This window comes from Haplochromis burtoni, unplaced genomic scaffold (genome assembly GCF_018398535.1).
Source record: "Haplochromis burtoni strain Fernald_Lab_line unplaced genomic scaffold, NCSU_Asbu1 Contig_526, whole genome shotgun sequence".
In the NCBI taxonomy this organism is placed as follows: Eukaryota; Metazoa; Chordata; class Actinopteri; order Cichliformes; family Cichlidae; genus Haplochromis; species Haplochromis burtoni.
Genome location: NW_024582887.1, coordinates 16254 through 29740, shown reverse-complemented (window position 1 = coordinate 29740; position 13487 = coordinate 16254).

The window sequence follows — 13487 nt, the reverse complement described above, 5'->3', positions numbered from 1 at the left end:
GGGGAAGTCGGCTCATAACACATCACTGAGCAGCGAACACCCCCCACTGTCACCTCCTCTGCTTCCAAGCTGTACGCTCTGCCACCCACCATCTCTCACTCATCTCAGTCACCACCCCCCAACCACCCCCCACCCCATCATCATCATCACCATCGCCCAGGTCTATTCTCCTTTTCCGGTCTCTATCATTCTCTGTCTTCTTAAACCTCTTGTCATTTCCCATCCCTCCTTCTTCAATGTGATGTGCTCTCTCTCCTCTCTCTCACACACACACACACCACACACACACACACACACACACACACACACACACACACACACACACACACACACACACACCCTCCTTCCTGTCTTGCCATATGGTAGCCTTTCCCTGTCATGAGCTCTCTGAACTCACCAGCAGCACAAACAGCCTCTATATGACCAACACAAATCACGGGGAAAACAAACATAGACTGCATACAATGTTTATATTATATTATTTGGAAAAAAGATAAAGATTGTCACACATGAAAGAGTAATTAACATGTTACACCAGAGCGCTCTGCTAAAATGTGCTCCTGTACACAAGACAAATTGTTGCAAAGAGAAAATTTAAAGGCACCAAAGCTTGTCTGATTTCCCTTTGGCCACTTGGAGGCAGCAGAAACAAGCTGTGAAAACAACATACAGGTTATCACCTTTGCTACCTTTCCTACCAGTATAATCTCAACATTCAGCTGAACTAATATGTCTGTACTGATGAATTCAAGTATTCACCCTGTTCCCCCTCTATTTAAGTTAAATTTCTTCTGATTGGCTGCTCGGCACAAATAGAAGGTTTGAACAGCAAGTAGAAGGGGTTGTTGTGCTCACAGCCAGAGTTGTGTATATTAGGGATACCTGTACTCATTTGTGTAACACAAACCCAGGAGTTAAAAAAAAAAAATAGTGATGAAAAACAAAGAAATAAAAACTAAAGCCTGAGATGTTGGCTCATATCTGCAGGGGAAAGCAAACTAGGTTGCCTTTAGAGAGGATCTCTTATAGCTGGTGTCACAACGGGTTCACACCAGTCTCTCCAGTTTCCTCAATAAAATTCAAGTGACTTGCTAAACTAAACCTTGTGTCCTTAAACACTTTCTCTCTTTCTGCCCTTTCTTATTTATGACCCACTTCAGACCCAGTCCTCCCCTTTCCATCAATATATCTCTCCCACACATCCTCACCTTTCTCCTACTGCAGTCAGCTAAATGAACTTCTCTGTCTTTCATCTTCACATTCCCCTTTTCCTTTTTTCACCATTAAGCTATGATCTAATCTAATTAATGATACAAAGAAAGATTTATCCAGTGTCCTTGAACTGTCCGGTTCACTAGCTGCCACGCAGAAACATCAAACTCTGACATCACTTCCTCATTCTCTCTCACACAATTGATACCACACAGCAATTTTACTGAAATGTGATGTAATCTCACAGAGGTGTTAAAATGCTTACTTCCCGGAAAGCTTAATGAAGTGCAATGTAGAACTTATAAAGAACAGTAAGAAAATTATTAAAGTGGGTTTTTTTCCATATTAAAACAGATTGTGGAGCAACATTCTTGTGGTAACAAATGGAGGCATCTAGTGGTCCTAGTGACTCACTGCTGGTGTCTTCATAAACGTACCCAGTAGACTCTGTCTCATTAATACTTGCTGGAACATTTAGCCAAGTGGTATTTTGTGTGGGGAGTTTATTTTATTTATTTTTTTTAGCACACTAATTGGGTTTAAAGCCTTCCTGTCTGTTACCAAACAGATGCCAAACTCAGATTTGACTGTGACTCATCGTGTCGCATTCAGATGAATGCAGCAGTTTCCAGCCATAAAACACAGCCCAACACAAACCGGCAGGATAATCTTGCTGCACATTTGCATTAGAGAGAATCAGGGAGCTATAAAGTGCTCATCTGATGAACGCAGCCTGCAGCAGGCTCACTTCCTGTTTCATAAAAGAAGACACATTATTTGTTGTAATGTCACAGGATTAGATAAATCAAATCTAAAGAAATTCTAGAGAAAATATTTGTTTATTGTCACTGGTATGATGGTGACACTATACAGCAAGTTAAATAAACAGTCTGTAGTCAGCCTTCCAAGTTAAATTTGGAGCAAAAAAAGCAAAGGACGTCTGTTGAGAGATGAGCTTGCTGATCTCGCCATAGGAAATATTACGGAGCTTGTGAAACACAGCTGAAATGTGCAGGGTCAAATGTGCTCTCTGACACTGCAATCCTGCGAGACCTTGCACCAAAAAAAGTGCAGTGTTCATGGACTAACTTGTCCATGAACACTGCACTTTTTTTTGGTTTATAGCATCTGTTGCAAATCAGAGATGACTATTACCAGGCAGAGCAGGTTTAACGAATAAGGGCAGTATGAAACGTTTAAGACCAAGTATTTTTAGTGTTTGATCAGCTGCATGAAATAAATAATAATTTTTGTACTTTGCAGCTCGGACTCATGTTTCACATCGGTTTTACTGAAATTCTACTAAAATGCTACTTCCTGAATGATATGATGCTTCCCATTCCTAGAAAAAAGAAAACAGAAAAAAATTAGATTAAGTATAATATGTGAAATTTGGCAATAATTAGCTATTTGTTTAAAGTCAGGTTTTTTTTGTAGCTTTACAGTACTGAGAGATCTGCTTATAAATAACTGATCTTTCAGTGCCAGTAGTCCTCGACTTGGTTATACTTTAACTTTTGCCTTCAGATAGCAATTTATTCCTAATCGAGTGGTCACTCGTTTCTCGGTTTGCCCTTCAGATATTCCGTTAAAATATTACCATTTGATGTAAATGACATTATTCACAGGAATTTACCCAGAAGACTTATTTTTAATGCTGTTTGTGACAGTAAATAGTGAGAAAAACACCTCCTCCCAGTTCCTGAGCAGCTATGTAAAAAAAACTTTAACACATCTGTGTTGCCTGGACTGGCGATATGAAAATGACAGCGGCAGTATTACCAAAATGAAAGTGTTATTCCACTCATAATCATTTAGACTAGGGAAAAAAAATAAACCATTGCTAGTTGTCTGCCAGTGCTTGCAGAGGACCTCAGTTTTTTCATTCGTTTATGTGATGCTATATGGGAAATGAGCCTCATGGGAGGTTTTTGTTTATCTGTTAAACACTGAATGTGGATTTGTGTGTACGTGCTCAGTCAGTTATTTACATTGGATGCAAAATGTGTTTTGTACACGGATTTGTTTTAACATGAGCATTTTTGAGAGAAAGAAGAGACATTAATCTTGAAAGGAATTATAGTAAAATCAAATGTCTTTGATGAGCCTTAAATGGGGTGTGCAAACATTATGTTTTTCCAGTGCGTCTCCACCCTCGCTGCAGGGCCCGGTCACAGCAACCTAGCCGCACCATCACTGCTAAACTTCAGATTGGATGTTAGATTAGAAATCTATGTTTATTCTAGGGTTCAAATCTCAAGACGCCCAGACAGTAGAAATGGACAACCACTAGTTCATGACCACAACCTCAATTATGTCCATTTACTCAACTTAAACAAACAAACAAGTAATGCAGAGATAGAAGGATATGGAGGAGAGTTCAATGCTTTGGATAAAACAGTGCACAGTCAAATATTAGAGCTATGGTGTGTACTTTATTAGTGCTTTGCATACAGCATCCAAATATACCATTAAAAAAAATGCTCATGTCAAAAAAGTTGGGATGGGATCATGTTTACACTATGTGCGATTCCCATTTCCTTTACCAACTGTAATCAGCTGCTGGTCTTTCCACATTCTTTAAATGTTTTAATGACATTGTGCTTTAGCTGAGGAGCTATTTACAGTACCCAGTGATATTTTTGACCTACTGCCATTAAGTCTAATTAACTGCAATACTTTGACTGCACAGTCAAATAGCTGAGCTGCAATGACAACTTTTGATGTGTGTTTCTGCATATTAAAATATTTTTCTGAAAATTGTACATTGTCTGTGTTCAAATGTTTGACATGTTCTCAGTTTGTCCCTGCATTGTGTTTTTGAGGAATTAGAGGAAGTTATTTGAACTGCTTAGTTCAAACCAAAAACGTAATGGAAAATGAGAAGGTGGACTGTATCGGGGGAAGTGCAAACAAAAGACTCGCTACCCATCATGTCGTCCATTGCTTTTTTTTCTTCTTCTTTTTTTTTAAAGCATTACAAATATGTTTATGTCAGCTTGAGAAAGTTTGTATTTCTATATCTGTTGGCAGAAGCAACAAGCAGATATTTCAAAGAAAAGGTTTAACTGCACCTCACCTTTCAACAACAAAGCAATACAAAAGTACAACAGAGCCTTTATAAAATTTAACACAGTTTAAAACTTAAGTTTTATAAAACTTAGTTTTGGTTGCGTATTTTTCAGAACCATTTAACCATTTATTTTCTTCTTTAGAGTAACTGGAGCGTTTTCCAGCTCTCATAGGGTGTCACAGAAAGAGACATGGAAAGGTCACCTGTATGTTGAAGAGCCAACACAAACTGCACATACACAGGTTCCAGTTGTTTAAATCCATGACCTTCCTGCTGTCAGGCAGCAGTGCTGCACACACACAGCTAGTGTTAAGATCTGAGAACTAATCTTAGTGAGCATATTTAGACTTATGCATGGCTTCATAACTGGAATTAAACTATAATATAGAGAAGTGTTATGTTTCTGTATACAGTCCTAAAAATATCACAAGAACAGAAGATAGGGACATTTAATAAGTTAGAAATCAGCTGGCTGTTGCTGAACACAAGGACAAACCTTCACCTGATATGAAGGAACTAGCAGTTTATTTAACTTTGTGAATATTGTCAAGCAACCTTTTCAGTAGAATTTTATCTCAAAGATTTAAGAAAAGTATTTGTCAATTGCTTTTAGTTAACTATTTCAGCCTATAGCAAACTATTTCTGTTCCTTTTAATAGCAATAGCTGGAAATTTAAAATTTGTCTGTCACTTATTAAACATCTCTGCTGTCTAGTTTTACCATATTCTCTGACATCAAGGTTAATGTCACATTTAAATTCAGGTATTTATATATTTATCCATTTTCTTAACTGTAAGAGTGGGGACACTAGGGTTTATCCTGGATGTAGTGTTTAATTCAATTCGATTGACCTTTTGTTCTGTAGTGCCAAATCACTATAAAGGCCCTACAGTATTGGAGAGAAAGCCATCAGATGATCCCCTGTGAGCAGCCACTAAGCAGTGGTGGAAAGGAAAAAGGCCTTTTTTTTTTTAACAGGAAGAACAAACTTTGTCCCATTTTCCCTTAATTCTTTACCAATTGCAAGGGCTGCTGTTTGGGAATCTTGGAACTGAAGATGTGATTAATTCAAACTGATGCTGACTTTATAATTCTTGTGTGTTGTTAAACAGGTCTGACCACATCAAGTATGGTCACCTAAATACAGGAAGTAAATAACCAAATTAAGTTATTTTTCTGCACGCAGCACAATGTGGATCTTTTCAATCACACCATGCAACCTTCTCTTTTAACTACCTAAAGCAGTTAAAAGACACATTTGTTCACACTATAAATATTTTTCTTTGCAACCAGAGGACAGAGTGGGTTAGGAAAAGGCTCAAAGAGAAGCTCTTTTGCAAAGATGAAGCAATGTTACTGTTTGCCTTCACATTCAGCAAAAAAACCACAATCATTTTACAAGTGTGTGTGTGTGTGTGTGTGCATAGCACAATTATAATCTTTCACAAAAGATGTGCTCATTGTTTGTTTTCCCTTCTTCTAACATGAGTATTTGCACAGAGTAGCTGTACTGTAACCCTCACAGTATATTTGCTTAATTGATTTTGTTCCTGGCCATCAATGCCAGCGATAAGCTATATAACACGGCAATGTTGTTACTGGAACAGCAAAGGGTAAGAGGAGTAAAACACATCTGGAAAAGGAGAATTCATCGGTCATTTCCTTGGGTGTTTCCCATGGAACCAAAGAGAAACATTATCTCAGTTGGTAGAAGATTGTGTGAGCAAACTTCAAACACTTGATCTTTTTTTTCTTCTTCTGGCATTTTCAAAGATCATCCATATCAAAGAGATGTTTTATCACTCAGAGGGCTAAGGAAGAGGTGCGGCTCACTCAGGGGCTCACTCCCAGTTCAAAACTGTGAATAAAGTCAAAAGATTGTTCTTACAACTTCTTAGAACTGACGTCACTTCTACAGTAAATACAGTTTCTTCTCTTTATTTCTGGTGAAGATCTTCAGTATAAGTTTTGGGCTAAGAGACAAGTATGTAACAACTCCGGCCTCTAGGAAATCCATCCATTGTCTTCATTATTTGGACTGGAAATCAAAGTGCTTTGCTTTCTTTCCTGCTGCCTATAACTTTTTCAGCTAAATTAAACATTCAAAGGATATATTTGTTTAAGTTTTAAAATTAAACCAAGGAGCATTTTTCTGCTTTTGCAGTTCCTTGAAGCTCTTTCCAATAACTTTGACTGTGTCACGGCGATAGAGATGAGCCGTGTGGAAGTAATAAAGGAAAATCCAAACGCAGGCACTTGTAAAGGTGTGAAGGTGGTTTATTAAACACAAAATAAAAATAGACAAACGGCAAACGGAGAATGAACTAAACGATACTGGGAACAACTAACTACAGAACAGGAACCTGAACATGAAGGAAGATAGACAATGGTATATGATGGTGACAGCAGTGCAAACACATGACTGGAACATGGTTGGTAGACAGACCAGCAGCTACTACAGCAGAAGACACAACTTAAATACACTCAGAGAAACACAGGGAGATTACACACAGGTGGGGGACACAGCTGGGAGTAATTAACGAGACGAGACAAGGGAGGTAAACTGAACACACCCACATGAGACGCAGACCTTCACAATAAAACAGGAACAAGACATCACTACACAAAGACGCAGACCAGACACAGAACTAAACCCACACAAAACATAAGAACACAAACCCTGTGAACAAAACCCTAAACCAGAACCACAGTAATATAATCTATCGTAAAGAATCAAAACACCAGAGAACCCCAAAAACACTCCATAATGCAAAAATAAACCCAAAACATAATAAACTTAAAATGCTGGGTTGAACCGACCCAGAACCGTGACAGACTGTCAGTGGACCATTATTACGTAAAGAAGCAAACATTACAAAAAGCCAACAGCTAATGAATCTGCTCAGATAAATTCTAAATGCATTTACGTACTCTGCACCATCACAGTAGCAATGAAGTTTCAGTAAGTTATCTGAAAAAACAGCAGGTGACTTTCCTTGTAATGATGTATAATTTAATCAATCAATACTTTATTTATATAGCACATTTAAAAGACCAGAGATACTCCAAAGTGCTTCTCAATAATAAAATATGAAATAAAATTAATTAGACATGGATACAGATACATGCATTCCCAGTTAAAACAAAGCAGTAATTAACCCGTGAGTACTATGCTAAAAGAAATATTTCACACCTAGTGTAAAAGTTAGATAAAATCAGCACAGAAATATCAACTGGAAGAACCCAGTAACACAATAATTTAAAATTACATACAAATGCAATAAAAGTACAAAGTGCACATCTGATAAAGCACTAACTAATCTAAAATGCAAGATCAAATAAATAAGTTTTCAATCGTGTTTTAAAAGGAAGACTGTTCCAGAGGTTCGGTGCAGCAATGGCAAAGGCACGATCACCTCTGGTTTTCAGCCGGGACCTAGGTTGCACCAGGAGCATTTGATTCGATGATCGAAGTGCTCTCCTAGGAGTATACCAGCTGACAAGTTCAGTTAAATAGCACGGTGCAATATTATTTACGATTTTGAATGTAAGCAGTAAAATCTTAAAATCAATCCGATATTTGATGGGCAGCCAGTGTAGGTCAGCAAGGATTGGGGTAATAAAATCAAACCTTCTAGTACCAGTTAAAAGGCGTGCCGCTGCATTTTGAACAAGTTGTAGTTTATGGAGAAGGGCAGATTGGAGGCCCAGGTAAAGGGAGTTCCAGTAATCTAATCTTGAGGTAACAAATGCATGTATAAGTTTTTCCAGATCCATCCGGTATGTAATGCTTAGCCTTCAGAGATTTGTCATAGCTGGTAAAAGCTAGACCGTACCACAGAGGACACTTGCTTATCAAGTTTAAAGGAGCTGTCCAAAAGAACACCCAAGTTGAGAGTTGAGGCTCAGGTGTGAAATTTATGGTTTTCAGGGTTTTTATCTGTGACACCTTAAAGGCCGGCCTGTGAAAACACAAAATAATTAAACAATCTTGAAACACCCCCCAGGCAATGAATCATGTGATTTGATCCAATTAGGCTGTCAGCAGTACTTCAGATCTCCCATCCCTTTGCCACACCTTTTGCCAACCAGCAAGGAGAAGCCAAACCCCAGGTAACTCAAACAAAGAAAGATGTATTAATATAACATAAAACAGAACTTTGACCTTGTAGTGTTAATGTGTGTGCACTCCATATAAACACTGGAAGGTGTGATAGAAAAAAAATAAATTTAATAAAGAAACAATACATTGGACAGTAAGTAGAATATATTTAAAGTAGTGACTGCAAAGTAAACGAGAGTGAAGCAACTAGTGGGGAGGTGTGGAGCTTACCATGTGTGGATTGCACCATACTGAACTCTAAAGAGAGGATTATATGTTTAGGTTAGGTGCAGTTGTCTAAGTGGGGCTTAGAAAGAAAAGCATCTGGACTTCTTTAAGTTGCTTGAAGATGTTTCACCTCTCATCCGAGAAACTTCTCGAAGTCCAGAGACTTTTCTTTCCAAACTCCTTAGACTACGGTGACCTGGATGACTGAGAACCTTCACAGAAGTTAGGTGCAGTTGTTAAAAGGCATTGTTGTGCTAAGAAACTTTGCATCCTGGCATTCACGCGGCTGGCTTTACTTGCTACTGACGAAGCACAGCAATTGAAAAACCTCAAGCAAAGACGGGTGTGATGCTCTTCTCCATTTTACCCAATGCATTTGTAATTTTTCAAGTAAAATTAACAATTTTTTTTTTACATGTTGACAGCTTTATTTTTTACCAAGTACATGTTAACACTTGTTTGCAGAAACAAGATAAGAAGACAAAAAAAAAGAAAAAGAAAAAAAAAGTTGTCTCAAGTGGAACTTTGCTAAAGGAGGCCTCACATAAAAGATGGGACCGGCTGCCTTAATTAGCCTCGGCTTGCTAGTTCTTCGGCTGCTTTAATTCATCAGGCCATAGATTCAGCGAAGTCCTGGATATATCCCTGAGAGATTTTGGTCCATTATGACATGATAGTATCACACATTTGCAGCAGATTTGTTGGCTACATACCCGTGATGCAAATATCCTGTTCCACCACAACCCAAAGGTGCTCTTGGAGATAAAGATCTGGTGACTGTGGAGGCCATTTGAGTACAGTGAACTCATTGTCATGTTCATGTTCATATCAGACACCATAGCGCAGTTTCAGAGGTCCTGTGTCTATCTTTAGGTCAAAGTTGTTTTTACAGATTGAGAATGCAACATTGAGCAGGTGGCAAGTGCATGTAAAATCTACTTTGGACCTATCCTATCACCCTGGCAACTTGGAACATGAAGCTTTCTAAATAGTAATTGTCTCACATGAGACTCTCCTGGCTGAGAGTTATAAGCCTCGTGCAACACCACTCTTCCAACATTCTTGTGCAGATTTTGTTGCTTGTTTTCAAAGTGGAAACACTTCTTTGAGTAATTCTACCCACTTCCCATTTTCAGAGCATCAAATTCTGCCATATTTTAAGAAGCTGCCGCCCTCTCCAAATAACACCGAAGGTGTTTTTTACCATCTGAGCCTGATGCGCTTAAGTTATAATAAGACAGGTTTGTGACAACTGTATATATGACATTTGCATGCACTGATCATGGGCATGAATGTGCATGTGTTTGAATTCATGGTGGATTTTATCTAATCTACACAGGGTCAAAAGTGTACATACAAGCTTAAATGCATATTTTCTGTGACTGTTTTGCTGCACATGGTGTTGGTACGTTGCACAATTTTTGGTGTCTAAATCTATCAAGGAGCTAAAAGGGTGTCAAATTTCTGTCAGTCCATCAACCCAATAATGATTTGTTACAATATCTTTTAAATAATTTTTTACAATACTATAATTTAATTGTTTTAAACTGTTACTTGCTTAAAGAAATCTTGTCTTTATGGGATAATACACTAATCTTTTTGTATAAAAAATATCAGTGTTTTAATGAACAGTTAATTTCTGTTAGTATTTACTAAAATCAGATGCCTGAATACTCTGTGTTGCATGAATCGATGATGATGACCAGGAAGATGAAGAGTCGAGAGGCCTTTTAGGGATAATAGAATGCCATCGCTAAGAGTTGCGTATTCTTACAAAGGTGCTTCATTAAAAAACTACAGGATGATTTGCAAATGTTCTGCAACTCTCTGTGTGGAAAATAGAGATCACTTTATGTTGAATGTAAAATAATAAGACTCGGGCGCATGCTGGTTATGCAATGATCGGCAGAGTTAAGGCACTAACGGTAGTATAGTCTACACCAGAGTTACGCTGCATGTTTGACGACTGCACTTTGACTTCAGGTCACTCAGACTGAGATATTTAAGTCTAATGCATGTTTCTTTTTTATGAATGCATGCAGATAAGATTCCTTCTGTCCCTGTGGTCAAATGTTATCACCAACATCTCTCAAAAGAAAACATCTGAGTCTTGATCTCCTGACAGAGCACAAAAAAGGAAAAGAGCAGCAGGTTAGAAAGAAAAACAACATATTAGTTAAATTTATAATGGCTACAGGAAGAACATATGGAAGGTGCGGCTTTAAAAAATACAAATTGCAACAATCCGAGAGCATTATGTAACACTGAGAATAATACGTCACAGTGACCAGTTCACATCTTCTCTATCTCCATTAGACATCATTAGTTGGGCTCTTTTAACAGCCAGTATAAAACTGTCTGTCAAAAAGCGGCTTTGGCATCCAGTGTACTAAGAGGTCAAAAAAATCACCCACTTAACAGAGCACGTCTTTAAAAGCACCAGTATTAAAGAGGCGTTAATTATACACGTACACATGAGAGCGATTCATGGCTAGCCAGCTATTCTGGAGTCATGAAAATGAGGATTTCCTAATTTTGGCAACTTTAAAATAACATAAAAATGAGAATGTGTTTTTTGAGTAATGAGTTCTAACGCTGTAGTAGAAAGGAGATTTACGTGTTGCTCACATATGACATAGGCTTCAGTCTATGACCACGGTTAACTGAAAAAAACAAATTTCCTGCTTGTGTCTTCTTCTGTGTTCTAATCATCAGGATGCAATAAGGTTTGCGCTGAACAACGCATAATTCACATTTCAACTGTGAAGTGACCTCCCAGCTATGCCACTTTAACTCAGAATGTTCACTTCACATGCGCCGTGAAGGCCTAAAAGGTATTATAAAGCTGGCCCGAAGAAAATGGTGAAACAGGGGTGTTATGAAAGCCACCTTTCAACGACACAGCTGAGACTTTGTCTCAAACTGTTTTTATTTTTTTGACAGTGAGATCACTTTACTCAACTAACTTCTACAGTCGCTAGATCTCAATTTAACACAGCACCTTAGAGATGCGGCAGCATGTTAGTATATTTCAAACACTTTGATATAGCTATGGCATGAAGAATTAAAGCAGCTAACCCAGCACTAACAAGGTGCACAAAATAAAGTAGTCAGTCAACTTTGAGCAGACAATTTACATGAAGCCTCATCGGCAAAGTGCCACTTTAGAAAGCTTTTTCCTTTTTTTGTGTGTTTATAGAGCAGGCTTCTTATCTTATATTCACAAACGAGTGTTAATCTGTACTAGTTAAAAATAAATCTATTAACATGTAAAATATTTTTGTTTTACTCACTTAGCTATGAACGCATTTGTTTTAGTGAACAAGGACTTCATGCAGGTCTTTGCTTAAGGTCTCTAAATTATCATGCTTGGTCAATAGCCAGGTGGGGATATAGAGACCACGTGATTTACATGAATTGTTATGTCAGGACCCAACATTTCCTGGCATAATGATGCATTTAAACAACCTAAACACGCAACATGCAGAGGGTTCCTAGTTTAAACCTCCTTGTTGGCTGGAACCTTTCCTTGCATGTCCTCTCTGTGCCAAATAAAACTATGACACACTGTATAACATTGTCATACATCAGGCCAGTCTGTGTCACTCAGAAGAGCTTTTTAGAGACGGGGAAACAAACAGGAAGTTGCTGCAACATTTCTGTCGCCCATCAGTATTCATTTATTTTAAATTATGTTGTTAATCTTTAAGTTGTAGCAAAAATCTACCATTATTATTTTCAACCAGTAAAACCCGACCAGCCTCTGGTGTTCACAAAACTAAACTTCTGTCTTCTTCTGTGTTCCAAGTTTGTTTCTAGGAAGTGCAACTTAGCAGTATTTCTATAGAACATGAGAACATCCTACAACGTTACACAGTAAGTGCTGACAAGTAACAGAATTTTTTTTAACATGTAAAAGTGTGAAGGTGATAAACAACACATTCCAAAAAGTTCAAAATGCACTTGTGAGAATGTCTCAAAAGATGAGCAGAACAAGCACAAGACAGCAGCATAAAATTCAACACGGGATGAACACGCAGCATGCGTAAACATGTCTGCACTCAACATAAAGGATGTATATTCATATATGCACAAGGCACATTAAGAATGTATATTTAGGGCAGTGAAGCTACATGCCTGAAATTTTATTTTGGTGTGCAGTAACTGGTGTATGTTCTGAATTACAATAAAGTAGCTTTTCTATTCTATTTTTTAATATGGTTTTCTGTGCATATTCATAACTTACACACAATACTTACACTAGAAAAGAGTTTCATTTTCAAGAATTAAGTATTAAATGTTTATTTATTTAGGAATTATTCATCCTAAGTAGTGTGACAAGGAGTGTTGTTTTTTTTGTTTTTGTTTTACACACACACACACACACACACACACACACACACACACACACACACACACACACACACACACACACACCATGTTATAAACTGTTTCCTGTCCATCCAGCACTAACAAGAAAAACAAAGCTGATAAAAGAGGCTATAAATAAGCTTTACATGAAGACTGGCCCTTATCATTCATACCATGTAGTTTATTTCTTTTATCATTCATTTGAATTGAGTTTACATGCAGAAATATAACAGCAGCCAGAGCTTCCATTTAGTCCTTCAGCAGACAAAGTTTATTTTGTCGTGATCCTGCATTTTGTCTGCAGTGTTTTGTTTTCAAACTCTCTGTTTCTGTTTGACTTTGTTTTAGTTTTCATTTTGAATATTACCTTTGCTCTGGTTCCAGTGTTTGTAGCAGTGACTCTACATTGAGCAGAGTAGTGGTGGTAGTGAAGGCTAATGAGATAGGGTGAACCATCCAAAACAGTGAACAGGGCAGAAGAGAGATGAAGACCGCAGTGC